Raw genomic sequence first — 21,292 nt, forward strand, 5'->3', positions numbered from 1 at the left:
CTGACTGTTCCTGATCACTTTCCTCTCCTCTAAATGTTTCATAATTGATTCCTTGAGGACCTGCTCCATGATTTTTCCAGGGACTGAGGTGAGGCTGACTGGCCTGTAGTTCCCCGGATCCTCCTTCTTCCCTTTTTTAAAGATGGGCACTACATTAGCCTTGGAAGATCCTGTGTGCTGCAATCTAGGCTTAGAGACTACAACTCCCATGATGCCTTGGGGAAAGAGTGAGAAACTTCCTCTTGCAGGCAGCCCTGTGGGTGTGAGGCCTTGTGTACTTCCACAGAGCAGCAGTTTAGTGGCAGCTGTCCTGAAACCAAAGGTCTTAGATATGAATAACTGTGGCTCAGAACTGATAGGCATGATTGGGATTTTGTGTGGAATTCCTGGTCTGTGCTTTCCGAGCATGCCCAAAGAGACTCACAATACAGTGGGCAATTTGAAGAATGGATAAAATGTGAAAAGAAAAGGGAGAGAGAGGAGGAGGAGGAAGAAGAGAGAGAAAGAAGGATCAGGGCTGATGTGGGAGGAAGTGAGGAGGAAATGTGGGAAGGGCAGTAACTTCCCTTGACTTCGTCCTCCTTTTCCTCCCTCTCTATATATCTCCCCCTGCCCCCCACATTTCCTCCTCAGGGAGAGGGGGGTAGGGGGAGAGATATGCTCAGTGGAGTCTACTGGTGAGCTGATGTTGGGGCATCAAAGTGCAGAGGAGAGCAGGGAAGGGCTGGTAGGTTAAGAGCTAGCTTGGAGAGGGGGAGGCTGGGATTTGGAGAGAACCATAAAGGGGCCACAAATGGGTAAAAGATGTGTTTTCACCACGTGTCTTTCAGAGTCAAGTGTCCCAGTTTTGCATTCTGAAAGGGGAAGAGAGTCTTTTTTTCTTGCCTCATGCATTCCCCCACCAAACACTTCCCCGTGACAACTCCCACTACAGTGTCCCAGTCTTTCACTTTGAAAATATCAACCTGCAGGCAAGGGGTGGAAAATAGCCTGCTGCCAGGAGCCCCACCCCTTCTTTTGGGCACCAGCTACCACTAATGTTAAGAATAAGAGGAATTCAGTGTGGGCTCCCTTGTGTTTTAGGTTCCTGGTCTGAGCATAAGTAGGTGGAAGCACTTAAAATGTCACCCATGCATAGAAGTGCCACGTATGTCATAAGTATGTGCTAAGCATCAGGAAACCCAACATGCCTGGTCTAATGGCTAAACTTGCTATTCTATGGAAAGCCCTTGTTTCTTGGTAGAAGCTGAGTCATAAATTCTTTAGAGCCAATTGTCTTCTGAATGCATCGCTCCCCTCAGATTCTGCCACTGATTGTATTAGCAAGAACAGTCTGTGTCCATAATCTCTGTGAAGCTGGACATTATATAATAATTATTATTTTAATAATTAATGGAGATATCCCATCTCCTAGAACTGGAAGGGACCTTGAAAGGCCATTGAGTCCAACCCCCTGCCTTCACTAGCAGGACCAAGTACTGATTTTGCCCCAGATCCCCAAGTGGCCCCCCTCAAGAATTGAGCTCATAACCCTGGGTTTAGCAGGCCAATGCTCAAACCACTGAGCTATCCCTCCCCCCTAGTATTATTGTACTTGTTTAGTTTTGGTACCTCCTTAAATGACCTTGTCTGAGCCACATAACTGTAAAAATGTAACTCCCTACTGTAACAGCAAGGCTGAAACATGGAAGCTATCATTCCCTTGTTTGTCCTAACACTGTCCTCCCCCAACTCTCTCGGAGCACATTTTGCAACAAAAGGACAATAGAATCATCTACAAACTAGGAAGTGAAAAGAAAGCAAGGGTTAGAAGTTTTAGGTGTGTCAAGAACATGAAGTATCTGTGCACGGTGGCTGGAATGTTCAGAAGGCCATTACAGCTTTGATTCCAGTTAGACACCTAAATAAGTGTCAAATTTGCAATTGACCTCAGCATGTTGGGTGCTATTGAAAATCTGGCCCTCATGGTAGATGCTGAGGCCTTGAAAAACCGCCTTCTTATGGAAATCTGGAGATACTCATTACACACATGGAACAAGGGCTGCTCTTTAGAGCTCTGATGTATTCTCAAGGTTAAACAATGTTTTCAATTAACCAACTATAGCCCATAGATCAGCCGCACAAGAGATTTGGATTTAATGAGGCCCCCCAACCACAGACTCTTTTAAAAAACCCTAAAAATTTAAGCATCAGAAATTATGGGCACCAATATTCCTAAATTCCAGCTAGTCAAAGTCAGCCAATGGAGTTTACCCCTGTGTGAATTTCCTTCCTTAACTAGAGACTTCACAGGTGCATTCACATGTTCATTTGTGTATTTTAAACAGAGTGGAAATGGTCTTTAATTATGAACCTTCATGGCCTCTCACTTCACATTCAAATTGTTCTTGCTGGTTTGATGTGCTGTATGGATGAATACCTCTTCTGGTTGTAATCTCTCTGGCTATATAAAACCGAGTCTGCAATGGGCTGGCATCTTCAGATCTAAACTAAGCATGGTTGAGTATTTGGAGGGAACCCATTAAGGAAAACCCAGGTGCTGCAGGTATGGGATGACTCTTAGTGACTCACTTGTTTTCTCCAAATCAGAGAGTCTAATAATCTGGTTACTCCTAGAGATTAACTAAACCAAAGCCCTAGATGTGGACACCCTAAACTTTGGGGAAGTGTGGATCCAGGCCCAAACCTTGTAGCTCAGCCCCATCTCTAGGTATTACTGAAAGCTCCAGAGGTAATGTGTAAGGCCAGACTGAATGTATGTGTGGAGCGCAAGGGAGCCTATAACATCAGCTTGGCACATGGAGGAGTGAACTACAACCTGTGGGTCGTAAAAAGAACTGGGGTCTGGTACCAGCACTAATTAGCTTGCATATCTCAGGAGTAAAGCTGTGACTCCATTCTAGTAACAATGTGGAGAGGATTGGGCCATCATATGTACTGTGGGCCAACTAGTTTCCATGACAACAGGGAGCTTGAGGTACCATGCACCTAATTTGCTGTTGAGGCATGGTGCACCCACCATCCCAAACCAGCAACACTTGCACTGCTACCTTCTAGGTTAATTTCCTTATATCAGGGGTGACCTTAGCTAAGTTGCCTCTGTAACTGTCCACAAAAAATGGAAAGTCACAGACTCTGTTATCCCTCTGCCATAAATTAGCAACCCTGCCTGGTGCAGAATGTGCTGCCTACATAGTATGATTAATCAATGGAACATGTGTCCCTAGCATCTGGCCACTTCATACCAAACATGCCTGGGTTTAGTAGACTGTACAGCCAGCTGCTAAGCAAACAGAAATGCTCTCCTCTGTCTTAAGCAGAAATTGGTGATTTTACCAGATCCAGACCCTACTGAGTCTTATTCTACCCTAGGTGCCCTGTGAGCAGTTGCCAGATCTTTCTTTTATCCAGTGGTTCAGGGCTGCACAAATGGCTGGCAGTGATGGTGTCTTGAGCTTGTTGTAATTAAAACCAACACCTTTTCTAACTGGTTTAAGGTTCAGTGGTCAGTATGTGGATCTGTGCATAGTTATTTTTTAATTGGAGCAGACAATGGACATGGGCCAACATTAATTGATATTAGCCTCTTTTTTTTTGGCAGACGCTCACTTCTTCTGAAATTGCTCACTGCTGTAAACTCTGAGAATGTGCCTGTGTAACTCCGACGGACCTGCCCCACTCCGCCATTACATGGGAGAGAACACCACACCCAGAAGATGTGTGGGTTATACATATTTCAGTGAATCAATGAGGTACCAAGTTATTATCAGCAAGTGTAACTTACATGGAAACAGTGCAGAAGACAGCATGTTGCTTTCAAGTGAACAATCATGCAGTAGTGAATCCCTTGCTGCAGACTAGCCCCATAAACTAAGCACTTCGCTATGTAATGAAGCAGCTCAGTTGATTGGTATCACACTTGGAGAGGATGTTTGGCATAATCTAGCCTGGAAAGGACAGTTGGGGTTTCTGCTGTCTTCAGAGAGCTGTGGGGGAAAAGTCTTGTGACTAATGAAACTGGCAAATAAATAATAATACCTAACTGTTATTTAGCACTTTCCATCAGCAGATCTTCCAAAGGAAGTCAGTGTCATTATTCCTATTTTATAACAAAGGTGAAGTGATTTCTCACGATAATCCAGCAGGTCAGTGGCAGAGCTGGGAATGAAACCTGGGTCTCAGGCCAGAGGCCTCTCCACTAGGCTGCACTACCTCAATCATAAGCTCCTAATCAAATCAATCATGTTTTCAGGGGGTTGTGAAAAAATGAAGTTGGTGGTTCAATTTTTTTCTGCAGATTTTTGGTAGAGGGCAGAATTATATGTATGTACAGTGCCTAAGGAGGAAAATAATAATAAAACATTTATATAGTACCTTTCCTAATGAAAGATCCTGAACTATACGAAGGCTTCAGGTTCATCTACCAGTGAAATGCAGCTGCCTATGAGGTCTAACCCAGCAGCTGTTCAGCAGTGGGCAGGGACAGTTTAGCACAGGAAGAATATCCTTGGTAGTCCATCAAATCCGATGATGACAAATCTGTGCAGATCATCAGTTGTTGGTCTTATGGTGTGCCCTCTGGTGACTGTACAAGCCAATTCTAGAGGTGCACATTTGCTGCAGATGGTGCATGGGAAGTTCGCGGTCAGTGGATTGTGCGCTGCTGATGCTCTGTGATGTCGTTCGCGTGCCTCTTGTAGACGCTGGCAGTGGTCTTCCTCAAAGGCGATGCAGGTATTTCTGACTGTTGCACGCCACTGTGTTCTGTCGCTGGTGGCGTCCTCAAGGTCCCTAGGTTTGATACTGCTGTAGTGCAGATTGGCTTTGATGGTGTCCTTGTAACGTTTCCGTGGACAACCTATATGCCGGATGCCCTGGGAGAGCTCACCATACAGAAGCTGGCGGGGTATTCTGTTGGCATCCATGCGGCTGACATGACCGGTCCAACGTAGCTGTGACTTCATGATCATCATTTCGATGCTTGTCATCTGGGCTCTCTCGAGGACTTTGAGATTGGGCACTTTGTCTTGCCAGCGGATCTTCATGATGTTGTGGAGGCAGCGCATGTGAAATGCTTCGAGCTGCTTGATGTGACGCCTATATAGTGTCCATGTTTCGCACCCGTACAAAAGAGATGAAAGAACAACAGCTCTGTACGCAAGCAGTTTTGTTGACATCCGGATATTGTGGTGATTTAAAACTTCGACACACAGACAGCCAAGTGCCTGGCTTGCTTTGGATATTCGTGCATTGATCTCATTATTCAGTGATCCATCACTGGATATGACACTATCCAGATATTTAAAGTTCTCCACTACTTTCAGCTGAGTGCCGTCAATGAGATACTCGGGACAGAAGCATTTGATTCAGGTGCAGATTGATGGAGAACTTCTGTCTTTCCGAGGCTGATAGTTAGTCCGAAAAGTTGCGAGGCCTCAGCAAACTTGTTGACAATGTGCTGAAGATCATTTTCAGTGTGAGCCATGAGGGCACAGTCGTCAGCAAAGAGTGCCTCAAGAAGGAGTTTCTGCACTGTCTTAGTCTTTGCATTCAGGTGACGGAGGTCAAAAAGTGAACCATTGTGCTGGTATTTCAAGTATATACCTCGGTCCAGATCTTTCAGTGCATGGTTAAGGACACATGCAAAAAACAGGTTAAATAGGACAGGAGCGAGAACACATCCTTGTTTCACACTGTTGGTGATGTTAAAGGGGGCTGATGTGGCTCCATCAGACAATACTTCGCCTGTCATGCTGTCATGAAAAAGGCGTATAATCTGGACAAATTTTCTTGGGCAGCCAAGTCGTGTTAGAATGGTCCAAAGGGCTTCCCTGTTGACGGTATCAAACGCCTTTGTGAGATCTATGAAGACAGCATACAGGTGCATGTTGTGTTCAATGCACTTCTCTTGTATTTGTCTGACAGCAAATACCATGTCGACTGTGCTCCGGTCAGGTCGAAAACCACATTGACTTTCAGGTAGATTTGCCTCGGAAATACTGGCTATTAGGCGGTTCAAGATGACGCGGTCGATGATCTTCCCTCCAACAGAGAGGAGGGATATGCCTCTATAGTTTCCCCATTCTGTTTTGCTGCCTTTGTTCTTGAAAAGAGAGACAATAATAGTATCGCGAAGGTCCTGTGGTATGTTTTCATCCTCCCAGATGTTGATGATCATGCTGTGGAACGCTGCTAGTGCTGCTGGACCTGCTGCTTTATATATCTCTGCTGGTATCCCTCTTTTCCAGGAGCTTTCCCTGAACTCATCTGGCTAACAGCTTTCTTAATCTCATCTATAGTAGGCGGAAAGTCAAGATCTGTCAGAGCAGGTTGTTGTGGAATTTCATTAAGGACATTATTATTCACAGTTGATGGTCTATTGAGAAGGTTGCTAAAGTGTTCTCGCCATCTTTCGTTGATGCCTTCTTTATCCTTAATCAGCATTGTGTTGTCTAATGAGAGCAATGGGGTGGTCCTTGGTTTAAAGGGTCCATAGACAGTCTTAATAGCACTAAAGAACATCTTTAAGTTGTGGGTCTCAGCATAGTGCTCAATTTCTTTGGCTTTGCTCTCCCACCAGTTGTGCTGTATCTGACGGAGGTCTTTCTGTGTTTTGCTCTGAAGGTACTTGAAATGGTCCCGTTTAGAGACTGCGGAGGGGTCATTCTGCCATTTGATAAAGGCTTTTCTCTTTACTTCCAGTGCTGAGCATATTTCTTCTTGGTTTTCATCAAACCAATCCTGATGTGTTCTTTTCTTTGGTCCAAGAGATGTTATTGCTGTGTCAGTCACTATCTGCTTGAACTGGTCCCACTTTTCGGTTACAGTACCGATCAGTTGTCCGTGGGATGTCAGTTTGTCATCAAGACTCTTCTGGAATTTGTTGAAACATTGAGCATCCTTCAGTTTGGCTATATTGAAAGCAGGTCGCACATGCTTAGGGCGTTTGTACCGAGAAGGAACGATGTAGGGTTGAAGAGACGTCCTGACTAATCTGTGATCTGTCCAGCACTCTGCGCCTCGCATTACTCTGGTAATCAGTACGTCTCGGATGTCTCGCCCTCTAACAATAGCATAATCTATCAGATGCCACTGTTTGGACCTATTGTGCATCCACGTCGTTTTGTATTTGTCCGCTTGTTGGAACAGAGTGTTGGTAATGGTCAGGTCATTTTCAGAACAAAGACTCAAAAGAAGTAATCCATTACGGTTCATTTTGCCTACACCATGTGGCCCGATTACTCCTTTCCAGTTCTCGCTGTCAGCCCCGACTCGGGCATTGAAATCTCCAAGTAGGAGTAGTTTATCTGTTACAGGTGTGGCCTTGATCAGTCTGTCGAGATCTTCATAGAATTGTTCCTTTGAGTTGTCAGAGCATGTTAAAGTGGGTGCATATGCACTGATGATGGTGACATGACGTTTGGCATTTAGTGTAAACGTTGCTTCAGCAATCTTTCATTGATACCCACTGGAAGGTCTGGGAGTTGATGCATCAATAAGGTTTTTATTGCCAGACCAACTCCGTGTATTCTGTCCTCTGTCTCAGTCTTACCCTTCCAGAAGAAGGTGTAACCACCTCCTGGTTCACTCAAGCAACCTTCCCCAGGCAATCTTGTTTCACTTAATGCCGCTATATCGATGTTATAATGGACTAGTTCTCGAGCAATGAGGGCTGTCCTTCTCTCAGGTCTTGCAACAGCTTCTCGATCCATGAGGGTGCGAACATTCCATACACCAATGGTAAATTTTCTCAAATTTTTCTTTTGGTTTCGGCCGCAGATTGGGTTGAATTGCCAGCCATGGCTTGCTGGCCAGTTGTTGTAGGGCAGGCAATTTTTAGGCCACCTTTTCTAGGCCCCTCCCTTACTAGGGTGAGCAGTGCTGTCCTGAAGAGGGCTGCTCAGACGCCTGGGATGCTGCCGGGCAACTCTGCTGCCCCAAGTACAGAGCTGGACGACCACCTATCCACAGGCCGCCTGTATGCAGGATTGGGACTACGAGTCCCAGTGGTAACCTCCACCTGTCGCTTTACCCCTCCCCCATCACCGCAGGACTTGGGTAGTATGATGATGATGATGTTTGATGATTTGCACAGGACCTGTGCGTGAAAGCTTTTGAGTGGTAGAGCCGTTGCACGGGAGCAATCCCACTCTCTCGACCTTAGAAGCCAGACACCAATGGTACGAAAAATCATCACGACTTGTAACTTCTTTGGTTGCAGTGGATGGCCTTGACATCTTTCATACCTCGTCAAGTCCTTCACTTTCCACAAAGCATTGCAGAACCGCCTTCTTGGCTGTTGGATCTTAGTGATCTCTTTCGCTCAATCCGCCAGAGCTGATGTTGCATGCGGGGTAGGCATATCCCAAATTCACTGAGGGTTTGAGTCCCATCAGTTACACTCACCTGGTTTGGCCGGCCTGTCAAAGCCGTTGCCCGGGGTGTGGCCGCCGCGCATGCTGTAGCTACTTGGAGCCACAGGTGAGAGCTGAGTGACAGGTGGGGACCAAAGTGGATGGACTACCCCCAAAGGGTACGACAAGTCCCCCCATCAGAGGTACTACCCCTCCCTGGCCACCCCATACACCCCACAGGAAGAATATCACAGTGTAGTTAATTCACATGGCTGGGGAAATTTTAGGAAGGTAGAATTTAATTATTCCAAATTATAGTCTGGACAGAGGTCCCGGGTTAACACCTCTATTGTCAGAATTGATTCAAGAATGAAAGTGAACCCAGTGGTATTGTAGGGGAGATATGATGCAGTTTAGTTCTTTTGACACAAATCCTAGCTCACATGCACAGGATTAAACTGATCACTGAATATGGGACGCTGAGTGAACATTTTCTCTCTTGGACTATTCAATGAGCCCTTGAATTTGAGGGACGAATGTTGGGGGGGGGGGGAGGAACATGGAGTGGAGGTAGTTGTTCCTTTTTCTGGACCTATTGAGAGAGGTGCATTAGGACTTGGAGCTGATGGGCATATCACTTATCATGATCAATTTCCTTTTACTGTAGTTTGAAGCTTCTATAGGATCACAGTGGGAACATCTGTGGACCTCAGTCCCTTCTGTCTTCTATTTCTTTGCTTGAGTAGAAATAATGACGTTTTACCTTGGATTGACTGTAAATATGGACAAAGCAAATGCTGATACCTTTGCACAGACCCAAACAGCTTCCACTTTGTTGCTACTCATTTTCTCCAAAGCTTAAAATGATCTGATTGCTTCACATAAATGTCACTTCCCTGCAATATGGGCAATTGCTAGAATAGCCTCTGGCTAGTGTCTGTCTAGCTCAAGACACCTTTCAAGGGGCAGCTCAGAGCAGGAAAGAGTTTCATGACTGAGCCCTTGTCAGAGAGGAATCACTGGGTTTGTTTTCAGGTTTTTTTCTAACCTCTGGGTAAAGCAAAAGCAAAAATACCATAAAGGAACTATAATAAGTCAGTTGGAGATGTCTTTGTAGCCTCTCTCTCCTCCCCAAATTGGAATGCGCCTAAGCTCCTTCTGGTCTACTTATTTCTGTTCCCTGCCAGCCCTTAGGAAAGATACTGAATAACTTCTAACAAACGTTATTTACGGGCTCAGAATTCCAGGAACATGTTTTTACAAATATTCTGTACACTTCATCCTGAGCCCTCCTGTCTGGCCCCTAAACATGTTAGGCCACAATGATCACATTTCCCTGGTTTCTACTTGAAGCCAGATCTAATTATCTTGTGTTGTTTCCACATGCACTGAGTGTGTGTGTGTGTGGGTGGAATAGGAGGAAGTGAGTTCTAGTCCTGCAGTTAACATGTTCCCAGTAGCAGTGCAGTATACCTGAAACTGCAAAATCCTAAATAGTCACAGGTTTGTTATGATATATATACTCAAACATTTACTTTGATCTGTACTAGGGAATCTGTTCTCTATGCTGTAACTGTTCACAGCAAGTTCTGTGCTCAGGCTATGCAAGGAGTTTCTATAGGTGCAGTTAGTAGTAGAGCTGGGCAAAAATTTTGACCAAAACATTTTTTCAATGAAAAATGCAAAGTTGGGTCACTTGAAACACTTCAGAAATGTGTCATTTTGCTGAATTGTTTCAGTTGCAAAACAAAAACCCAAACTAATTGAAATGTTTATTTTTGACATTTTAAATGTTTACTTTTTCCTATTCAAAATGCCCTTCCATTTTGAAATGTATTTTAATTTTATTTTTTACAAAATAAAAATGTTAAGAAATGCTCAATCTAAATGAACCATTTTGTTTCAGGTTGAGCAAAACAGTTTGTTTGATCCAAAATGATTTTTTCCCCAACTTTTCACTTTCCCCAAAATTTTTGAAAAATTACCATTTTCGTATCCACCTGAAATGTGTAAGGTGGTGTTTGTTTTGTTTTTCCCAGAATTCCCAGTGAATTGAAAAATCCATTATTTGCACAGCTCTAATTAGTAGAGCTGTATGGGACATCAATAGAGAAGAGTAGAGAGGAGATATTTTACTCTAGAGACAGTTGTAGATAATATAAAAAACTGTTCCAATAATATAAGACCCAGACCAAAACCCTCACCCAAAATATGAACTAAACCTCAGTTGTTCTTAAAAGCTGAAAAAGCTGAACTTTCCTTTGTTGATGTTTCTGTTCTTTGCAGACCAAGTCAGAAGTGAAAGCACCAAATAACCTGAGAAAAGTGGCTTTTCTCTGGCCTCACTAGAAGCAGGAAGTGTTGGGAATCTTGAGAAATTTAGTATCTCACATTTATAGTGCACCTTTCATCCTCTGCTATCCCAAAGTGCTTTACAAGCCATGCAGCTCTTGGGTCAAAGACAGCAGCTTTTTAACAGCATATATCAATACCAGTCAATAGATTAGGACAGAAAGGGAAGAACTTTATACAGTATCCAGTTCTCATCCATTCTCCCTGTTGAAGGAGAAGGCTCAGGTAGGGACCATCAAATTGTGGAGGTAAATGCGTGGTTTCACAGGTGGTGTCAGAGAGAGGGCTTTGGATTCTTCGACCATGGGATGTTGTTCCAGGAAGAAGGATTGCTATGGAGAGATGGGATCCACCTAAGGAAGAGAGGGAAGAGCATCTTCGCAGGCAGGCTTGCTAACCTAGTGAGGAGGGCTTTAAACGAGGTTCACTGGGGGATGGAGACCTAAGCCCTGAGGTAAGTGGGGAAATGGGATACCGGGAGGAAACACAAGGAGGAGGGTGCAACAGGGGAGGCCTCCTGATTCATAGTGAGAAAGTAGGGCAATCAGCTAGTTATGTTAGGTGCCTGTACACGAACACAAGAAGCCTAGGAAACAAGCAAAAATAATTGGAAGTCCTGGCACAGTCAAGGAACTATGATGTGACTGGAATAACAGAGACTTGGTGGGGTAACTCACATGACTGGAGCACTGTCATGGATGGGTATAAACTGTTCAGGAAGGACATGCCTGGGAGGAAAGGTAGAGGAGTTGCAATGTATGTGAGAGAGTAGCATGATTGCTCGGAGCTCCAGTATAAACTGGAGAAAAGCCTGTTGAGAGTCTTTGGGTTAAGTTTAGAAGCGAGAGCAACAAGGGTGATGTCGTGATGGGCATCTGCTATAGACCATCAGACCAAGAGGATGAGGTAGACAAGGCTTTCTTTGGACAACTAACAGAAGTTTCTAGATCACAGGCTCTGGTTCCATGAGGGACTTCAGTCACCCAGACATCTGCTGGGAGAGCAATACAGCAGTCCACAGACAATCCAGGAAGTTTTTGGAGAGTGTTGGGGACAACTTCCTGGTGCAAGTGCTGGAGGAACCAACTAGGGGCCGTGACCTGCTGTTCAGAAATAGGGAAGAATTGGTTGGGGAAGTAGAAGTGGGTGGCAAACTGGGCAGCAGTAACCATGAGATGGTCGAGTTCAGGATCTGACAAAAGGAAGAAAGGAGAGCAGCAGAATATGGACCCTAGACTTCAGAGAAGCAGACTTTGACTCCCTCAGGGAACTGATGGTCAGGATCCCCAGGGAGACTAATATGAGGGGGAAGGAGTCCAGGAGAGCTGGCTGTATTTTAAAGAAGGCTTATTGAGGGCATAAGAACAAACCATCCAATGTGCAGAAAAAATAGCAAACATGGCAGATGACCAGTTTAGCTTAATAGCGAAATCTTTGGTGAGCTTAAACATTAAAAGGAAGCTTACAAGAAGTGGAAACTTGGACAGATGACTAGGGAGGAGTATAAAAATATTGCTCAAGCATGCAGGGGTGTAATCAGGAAGGCCAAAGCACAGTTGGAGTTGCAGCTAGCAAGGGATGTGAAGGGTAACAAGAAGAGTTTCTACAGGTCAAGAAGAAGGTCAGGGAAAGTGTGGGACCCTTACCGAATGGGGGAGGCAACCTAGTGACAGTTGATGTGGAAAAAGCTGAAGTACTCAATGCTTTTTTAGCCTTGGTCTTCACAGACAAGGTCAGCTCCCAAACTGCTGCACTGGGCGGCAAAGTATGGACAGGAGGTGAGGAATCCTCAGTGGTGAAAGAATAGGTTAAGGACTATTTAAAAAAGCTGGACATGTACAAGTCCATGGGGCTGGATGCAATGTATCCGAGGGTGCTGAGGGATTTGGCTGATGTGCTTGCAGAGCCATTGGCCATTATTTTTGAAAACTCATGGCAATCAGGGGAGGTCCCAGACGACTGGAAAAAGACAAACGTAGTGCCCATCTTTAAAAAAGGGAAGAAGGAGAATCCAGGGAACTACAGACCGGTCAGCCTCACCTCAGTCCCTGGAAAAATCATGGAGCAAGTCCTCAAGGAATTCATTTTGAAGGACTTGGAGGAGAGGAAGGTGATCAGGAACAGTCAACATGGATTCACCAAGGGCAAGTCATGCCTGACCAACCTGATTGCCTTGTATGATGAGATAACTGGCTCTGTGGATATGGGGAAAGCGGTGGATGTGACAGTGCGGGGAGGGATAGCTCAGTGGTTTGAGCATTGGCCTGCTAAACCCAGGGTTGTGAGTTCAATCCTTGAGGGGGCCACTTAGGGATTTGGGCAAAATCAGTACTTTGTCCTGCTGGTGAAGGCAGGGGACTGGACTCAACTTGATGACCTTCAAGGTCCCTGCCAGTTCTAGGAGATAGGATATTTCCATTAATTAAAAAAAATTATAATTTATATACCTTGACTTTAGCAAATCTTTTTATATGGTCTACCACAGTATTCTTGCCAGCAAGTTAAAGAAGTATGGATTGGATGAATGGACTATAAGGTGGATAGAAAGCTGGCTAGATCGTCTGGCTCAATGGGTAGTGATCAATGGCTCAATGTCTAGTTGGCAGCTGGTATTAAGCAGAGGGCCCCAGGGGTAGGTCCTGGGGTCGGTTTTGTTCAACATGTTTATTAATGATCTAGATAATGGGATGGATTGCACCCTCAGCAAGTTTGCAGATGACACTAAGCTGGGGGGAGAGGTAGATACGCTGGAGGGTAGGGATAGGGTCCAGAGTGACCTAGACAAATTGGAGGATTGGCTAAAAAAAATCTGATGAGGTTCAACAAGGATGAGTGCAGAGGACATCCTGCACTTAGAATGGAAGAATCCCATGCACTGCTACAGGCTGGGGACCGACTGGCTAGCTGGCAGTTCTGCAGAAAAGGACCTGGGAATTACAGTGGACGAGAAGCTGGATATAAGTCAACAGTGTGCCCTTGTTGCCAAGAAGGCTAATGGCATATTGGGCTGCATTAGTAGGAGCATTGCCAGCAGATCGAGGGAAGTGATTATTCCCCTCTATTTGGCACTGGTGAGGCCACGTCTGGAGTACTGTGTCCAGTTTTGGGCCCCCCACTACAGAAAAGATGTGAACAAATTGGAGAAAATTTCCGTTTCCCTCTGCCGGACTATTAGGGGGCTGGAGCACATGACGTATGAGGTGAGGCTGAGGGAACTGGGCTTATTTAAACTGCAGAAGAGAAGAGTGAGGGGGGATTTGATAGCAGCCTTCAACTACCTGAAAGGGGGTTCCAAAGAGGATCGAGCTCGACTGTTCTCAGTGATGGCAGATGACAGAAAAAGAGGCAATGGTCTCAAGTTGCAGTGGGAGAGGTGTAGGTTGGATATTAGGAAAAACTATTTCACTATGAAGGTGATGAAGCACTGGAATGGGTTACCTAGGGAAGTGGTGGAATCTCCTTCGTTTGAGGTTTTTAAGACCCAGCTTGACAAAACCCTGTCTGGGACGATTTAGTTGGGGTTGGTCCTCCTTTGAGCAGGGGATTGGAATAGATGACCTCCTGAGATCTCTTCCAACCCCAATCTTCTATGATTCTATGAAACTGCAAGGCATGTTTTGGAAGGCAGAAGTTTGTAACCTGATATGGAATTTGGCCAGGATTCCAAGGTTAACATCTCCTCCCTTCCAATAAATATAATCAAATCCTTATTGACAATGCGTGTGTTAGGACTTCAGACTTACATTTAAACCCAAGGGTGGCACAGCCTAGGCAGGGCCAGCTCCAGGCACCAGCCCACCAAGCTTGGGGCGGCACCTGGGAGGGGGGCAGCACGGCGCTCCGGCCGAGAGCTGGGCCACGACTGGGCTCACCGCCCTCCCCGCGGCGCTCTGGCCGCCGGGGAGAGCGGAGCCGCAGCGGGCTCACTGCCCTCCCCCCGCGCTCTGGCCGCCGGGGAGAGTGGAGTCCCGGCCAGGCTCGCTTCCCTCCCACCGGCGCTCTGGCCGCCGGGGAGAGCGGAGCCCCAGCCGGCTCTCCGCCGTCCCCCCGGTGCTCTGGCTGCCAGGGAGAGCGGAGCCCCAGCCGGGCTCGCCGCCCTCCCCCCGGTGCTCTGGGGGGGGGGGGGGGGGGGGCCCCCCGGGTTTGCCCCCCCCCCCCCCCAGGCCAGGGGGGGGGGGGGGGGGGCGGCGCCTGGCTTTTTTGCCTGGGGCGGCAAAAAAGCCAGAGCCGGCCCTGAGCCTAGGACAATTAGCTCAATACTGACTTAGATAGAAGAGTGCCACCGAGTTACTACCAGCATCACTTGCTGTAGTACACAGCCTTAGTGGTCTTCCATCCACATACTAACCCATCTCAGTCATGCTTGGCTTGGGCAGTCTGATGGGATCTCAGCAGAAGCTTCCATTACAAAACGGCAGGCCCCAGAGGTTGAGATAAATATCTAGGGTGATATCCTGGCCTCACTGGAGTCAATGACAAAGTTCCCACTGAGTTCAATGGGGCCAAGATATCACCCCCGAACTTTAGAGTGCGTGTTATGACTCTATCATGCCCATCATGATTCCTGCACAGCAGTGCTTTGTGCAATCCTGAAGGAAGGCTCTCCCATGTGTGGAGTCTGAACACTGACAGAAAAGGTGGGAGCCCTTGACTTCTTCAGAGAAGATTCCAAAGCTCTTGGAGTTGTTTACACTAGAGTCCTATCCAATAAAGATTCACTTAAAAAAGAGAGAGAACAAAAACAAATTATCCAGAGATGCTGGCTTGCACTTCCCAGTCACTCCCTCTTTGGTAATTAATCATCTTCCCCTTGGGGCCCCACAAACCAAATATGTTGCATTCCTCATTTGTTATTATTATTAGAAAAGAACTTGTTTTTTTGCATACCATTGTCAGAGTTCAAAGTGCCTTCGTGCTGAGGTGAGCGTGAGGGATGCATGTTTCATTCATCAGAAGATTTTGAAAAAAATTCTATTATGGGCTGGATTCTCCACCCAACCTCTTCTCAGACACAGTGGAGAGGGCAGCTGCAGGGAGCCAGCTGCAGCTGCCGGATCCCACACTGCCACTTCAGTGGCACTAAGTGGAATTAGTGGACCAGAGAATTTGGCTCTATTATCTGTGAATTACATTGTTGGAAGGAAGCATATCTAATTCTTGTAGCATTGAACCTCCTGTGAATCACTAGAGTGATAGGGAGGGAGGGATCAAAAGGAATGGAATTTTAAACAAGGTGGTGGCTCGCCTTTATTGACTTCCTATTTGTGTGAATGAGGTAAATTTTAGGTCCTGTCTACCCTACCAAAAATCATATTTATAAACATGGTTATGGCCAGACTGTATTAGAACAAGATTTATCCTTTCCTCTTGGGCCAGAAAAAGCATGTTAGAGAACAAAGTTATAACCTGGGCACCTGATTCTCCTTAAGGCCCTTTATGCTGCTCTAGCAGTGTGAGTAATGTAAAGGGACCTTAGTGTAAATAAGAATCAGTCCCTAGCAGGGAGGGTGCAAGGATGTTTCGCGCCCTAGGCGAAACTTCCACCTTGCGCCCCTCCCCGTGCTGAGCCATGTGGCAGCTCTCCACCCTAAGGCGCCCCCCCGCGACAGCTCCTCCCCCCGCCCTGAGACACCCACCTCGCGGCAACTCCCCCCAGACTGGGAAGCCGTGTGGCAGCTCCCCGCCCCAGCTCACCTCTGCTCCGCCTCCTCCCCAAGCACGCCGTCGCCGCTCTACTTCTCCTGCCTCCCAGGCTTGTGGCGCCAATCAACTGTTTGGTGCCACAAGCCTGGGAGGGAGAGAAGCAGAGCGGGGCAGCGTGCTCAGGGGAGGAGGCAGAGCAGAGGTGAGCTGGGGCAGGAAGTTCCCCTGCGTGCCGCCCCCCCTTACTTGCTGCAGGTGGCCCTCCCTGCGCCCCCCTGCCCCAGCTCCCTCCACCTAAATGCCGACGACGACCGGGGTGGCTGAAGATCCGGCCGCCACGGTCGCTGCCGAAGGACCCGAAATGCTGCCCCCCAAATGCTAGTGCCCTAGGCGACCGCCTAGGTCGCCTAATGGGTTGCACTGGCCCTGGTCCCAAGGTGTCTATCAGGGTTAAATCTTGGTCCTCTAAGGCTCCACAATTTCCGAACATTGCCAGCTCTACTGGGAAATGTTTGTAAAACCCATCAATGGGCAAAGAAATATAGAAGATGAGGGTGTATAGATTTACCTTCCATTATATGGCAACAAAATGGCAGATGAAATTCAATGTTGATCAATGCAAAGTAATACACATTGGAAAACATAATCCCAATGATTCGTATAAAATTATGGGGTCTAAATTAGCTGTTACCACTCAAGAAAGAGATATTGGAGTCATAGTGGATAGTTCCCTGAAAACATCCACTTAATATGCAGCGGCAGTCAAAAAAGCAAACAGAATGTTAGGAACCATTAAGAAAGGGATAGATAATAAAACAGAAAATACCATAATGGCCCTATCTAAATCCATGGTACGCCCACATTTTGAATACTGCATTGTCTGCAGTTCTGGTCTCTCCATTTCAAAAAAGATATATTGGAATTGGAAAAGGTACAGAAAAGGGCAACAACAATGCTTAGAGGTATGGAACAGCTTCCATATGAGGAGAGATTAATAAGACTGGGACTTTTCAGTTTGGAAAAGAGACGACTAAGGGGGGATATGTCAGAGGTCTATAAAATCTTGACTGGTGTGGAGAAAGTAAGGAAGTGTTATTTACTCCTTCTCATAACACAAGAACTAGGGGGTTCACCAAATAAAATTAATAGGAAGCAGATTTAAAACAAGCAAAAGGAAGTATTTCTTCACACAATGCACAGTCAACCTGTGGAACTCTTTGCCAGAGGATGTTATAAAAGCCAGGACTATAATATGGTTCAAAAAAGAAGTAGATAAGTTCATGTAGGATAGGTCCATCAATGGCTATTAGCCAAGATGAGCAGGGATGGTGTCCCTAGCCTCCATTTGTCAGAAGCTGGGAATGGGCAATAGGGGATGGATCACTTGATGATTACCTGTTCTGTTCATTCCCTCTGAAGCACCTGGCATTGGCCACTATTAGAAGACAGGATACTGAGGTAGATGGGCCATTGCTCTGACCCAGTATGTTCTTATATAATCTAGACACTACTAATTTTTTCCCCTTTTGAAGCAACTGCAACAAGACTTTAGTAGTTGATGTAAACCAACTATCCCATGATCTGGCAGGACTGTAATGATTAACAGAAATCTATTGCCCAGGGGACAAAAGAAGAGCCTGATCCAAAGCCCATGGCAAGGGTCTCATTGACTTCAATGTGCGTTGGGTCAGATTCCAAGTGTGTGTTGGAGCTGGGATTAGAACTCAAGCTCTTGACTCCCAGCCCTATGCTCTGTCCACTAGATCACACAGTTTCAGATGTTTGGTGCATAAATAATGTACAGACATAATTGTGTGCACTCTGGCCCTCTCTGAAATGGCTCCAACTTGGATCAGGTTATAGTTTTCCCACATGCTGGTGGTTGGCCTGAAGTGTCACTACAAGTGAGAGTTTTCAAAGCTCCTGCTTTAGTGCCAATAACAAAGGACTTTTTCTGGCAGTAAAGGTCATTAATTCTATTGCTCCTGATGGACGTACGCAGTTTTGATTACAACTCCGATAGCTTTAGGCATGAGGCCAATAAATTAGCACCTGACTATTGAATTGTTTGTTTGAAAAGTGTGAATTGGGAGTGCTTTGTTCCAGGTGGGCCTTGAGTGGGCCTGACTGGTATATAAGGGCAGTCAGCAGCGAACCAGCTGAGCAGCGAACAGCAGAGGCTAACAGAGGGAGTTTGCCTGGGAGTTCGCTTGGGGAGAGCTCACTGAGGCTTTCATCTGCAGGTTTCTCTGAGTAGTTCCTGCAACAGTTGAGGAAGCTCTTAAGAGGACGGTGATATGGAAGGTGAGCAATCAGCTGTTGTAACCTGCACAGGTTGTGCCATGTTTGTCTTTCTTCCACAGGACAGAAGCGACTTTGTCTGTACAAAGTGCAAGCTGGTCTCCATATTGGAAGAGAAGGTTCGAGGGCTGGAGAAACAAGTATCAACTCTGCGTTGCATAAGGGAAAATGAAGATTTCCTGGACAGACGTCAGGAGATGCTTCTACGGTCACAATGTTCTGAAGATTCAGAGCAGGCGCAGCAGGGACAGAAGGATTGTGAAGATGTTTGGCAGCATGTGACCTCCAGAAGGAGAAAGAGGAGTGTCCATGCACCAGCAATGGAGATACAGGTGAGCAATCGTTTCCATGTTCTCTCTACAGGTACTAATGTGGATAGTGGACTAGATGACCCATCTGAGGGAAGGGAGCAGAAGGAGACTCCACTGATTGGAAGGCAAAAGATGCACTGTCCTAGGGATGCGGGTTCCACGACCACCACTCCCAAGAGGAGGAGGAGGGTGGTGGTGGTCGGGGACCCCCTCCTCAGGGGGACTGAGTCACCTATCTGCCGTCCTGACCGGGAAAACCGAGAGGTCTGCTGCTTGCCAGGAGCTAGGATACACAATGTGACAGAGAGACTGCCGAGACTCATCAAGCCCTCAGATCGCTACCCCTTCCTGCTTCTCCACGTGGGTACCAATGATACTGCCAAGAATGACCTTGAGCGGATCACTGCAGACTACGTGGCTCTGGGAAGAAGGATAAAGGAGTTAGAGGCGCAAGTAGTGTTCTCGTCCATCCTCCCTGTGCAAGGAAAAGGCCTGGGTAGAGACCGTTGAATCGTGGAAGTCAACGAATGGCTACGTAGGTGGTGTCGGAGAGAAGGCTTTGGATTCTTCGACCATGGTGTGGCGTTCCAAGAAGGAGGAGTGCTAGGCAGAGACGGGCTCCACCTAACGAAGAGAGGGAAGAGCATCTTCGCCAGCAGGCTGGCTAACCTAGTGAGGAGGGCTTTAAGCTAGGTTCACCAGGGGAAGGAGACCAAAGCCCTGAGGTAAGTGGGGAAGTGGGATACCAGGAGGAAGCACGAGCAGGAGAGCGCAAGAGGGGAGGACTCCTGCTTTATACTGGGAAAGCAGGATGATCAGCGAGTTATTTTAAGTGCCTATACACAAATGCAAGAAGCCTGGGAAACAAGCAGGGAGAACTGGAAGTCCTGGCACAGTCAGGGAACTATGATGTGATTGGAATAACAGAGACTTGGTGGGATAACTCACATGACTGGAGTACTGTCATGGATGGATATAAACTGTTCAGGAAGGACAGGCAGGGCAGAAAAGGTGGGGGAGTTGCATTGTATGTAAGAGAGGAGTATGACTGCTCAGAGCTCCAATATGAAACTGCAGAAAAACCTGAGAGTCTCTGGATAAAGTTGAGAAGTGTGAGCAACAAGGTTGATGTCATGGTTGGAGTCTGCTATAGACCACCAGACCAGGGGGATGAGGTGGACGAGGCTTTCTTCTGGCAACTAGTAGAAGTTGCTAGATCGCAGGCCCTGGTTCTCATGGGAGACTTTAATCCCCTGATATCTGCTGGGAGAGCAATACAGCGGTGCACAGACAATCCAGGAAGTTTTTGGAAAGTGTAGGGGACAATTTCCTGGTGCAAGTGCTGGAGGAACCAACTAGGGGCCGTGCTCCTCTTAACCTGCTGTTCACAAACAGGGAAGAATTAGTAGGGGAAGCAAAAGTGGATGGGAACCTGGGAAGCAGTGACCATGAGATGGTCGAGTTCAGGATCCTGACACAAGGAAGAAAGGAGAGCAGCAGACTACGGATCCTGGACTTCAGAAAAGCAGACTTTGACTCCCTCAGGGAACAGATGGGCAGGATCCCCTGGGAGAATAACATGAAGGGCAAAGGGGTCCAGGAGAGCTGGCTGTATTTTAAAGAATCCTTATTGCGGTTGCAGGAACAAACCATCCCGATATGTAGAAAGAATAGTAAATATGCCAGGCGACCAGCTTGGCTAAACAGTGAAATCCTTGCTGATCTTAAACGCAAAAAAAGAAGCTTACAAGAAGTGGAAGATTGGACAAATGACCAGGGAGGAGTATAAAAATATTGCTCGGGCATGCAGGAGTGAAATCAGGAAGGCCAAATCACACTTGGAGTTGCAGCTAGCAAGAGATGTTAAGAGTAACAAGAAGGGTTTCTTCAGGTATGTTAGCAACAAGAAGAAAGTCAAGGAAAGTGTGGGCCCCTTACTGAATGAGGGAGGCAACCTAGTGACCGAGGATGTGGAAAAAGCTAATGTACTCAATGCTTTTTTTGCCTCTGTCTTCACGAACAAGGTCAGCTCCCAGACTGCTGCACTGGGCAGCACAATATGGGGAGAAGGTGACCAGCCCTCTGTGGAGAAAGAAGTGGTTCGGGACTATTTAGAAAAACTGGACGTGCACAAGTCCATGGGGCCGGATGCGCTGCATCCGAGGGTGCTAAAGGAGTTGGCGGATGAGATTGCAGAGCCATTAGCCATTATTTTTGAAAACTCATGACGATCGGAGGAAGTCTCGGATGACTGGAAAAAGGCTAATGTAGTGCCCATCTTTTAAAAAGGGAAGAAGGAGGATCCGGGGAACTACAGGCCAGTCAGCCTCA

The 21,292-nt window shown here is 46.6% G+C and overlaps 1 long non-coding RNA gene across 3 annotated transcripts in view; it reads left to right on the forward strand.

The window, feature by feature from the left end:
* LOC117880773 overlaps nt 1-18,753 on the forward strand; it is a 35,146-nt gene extending 16,393 nt beyond the window's left edge. For all 3 annotated transcript variants that reach the window (XR_004646612.1, XR_004646614.1, XR_004646613.1), the window contains exons 3-4: nt 3,602-3,752; nt 18,713-18,753. This is a non-coding gene — a long non-coding RNA (uncharacterized LOC117880773). The remainder of the gene's footprint in view (nt 1-3,601; nt 3,753-18,712) is intronic.
* Nucleotides 18,754-21,292: the final 2,539 nt, after the last annotated feature.

This window comes from Trachemys scripta, chromosome 7 (genome assembly GCF_013100865.1).
Source record: "Trachemys scripta elegans isolate TJP31775 chromosome 7, CAS_Tse_1.0, whole genome shotgun sequence".
In the NCBI taxonomy this organism is placed as follows: domain Eukaryota; kingdom Metazoa; phylum Chordata; order Testudines; family Emydidae; genus Trachemys; species Trachemys scripta.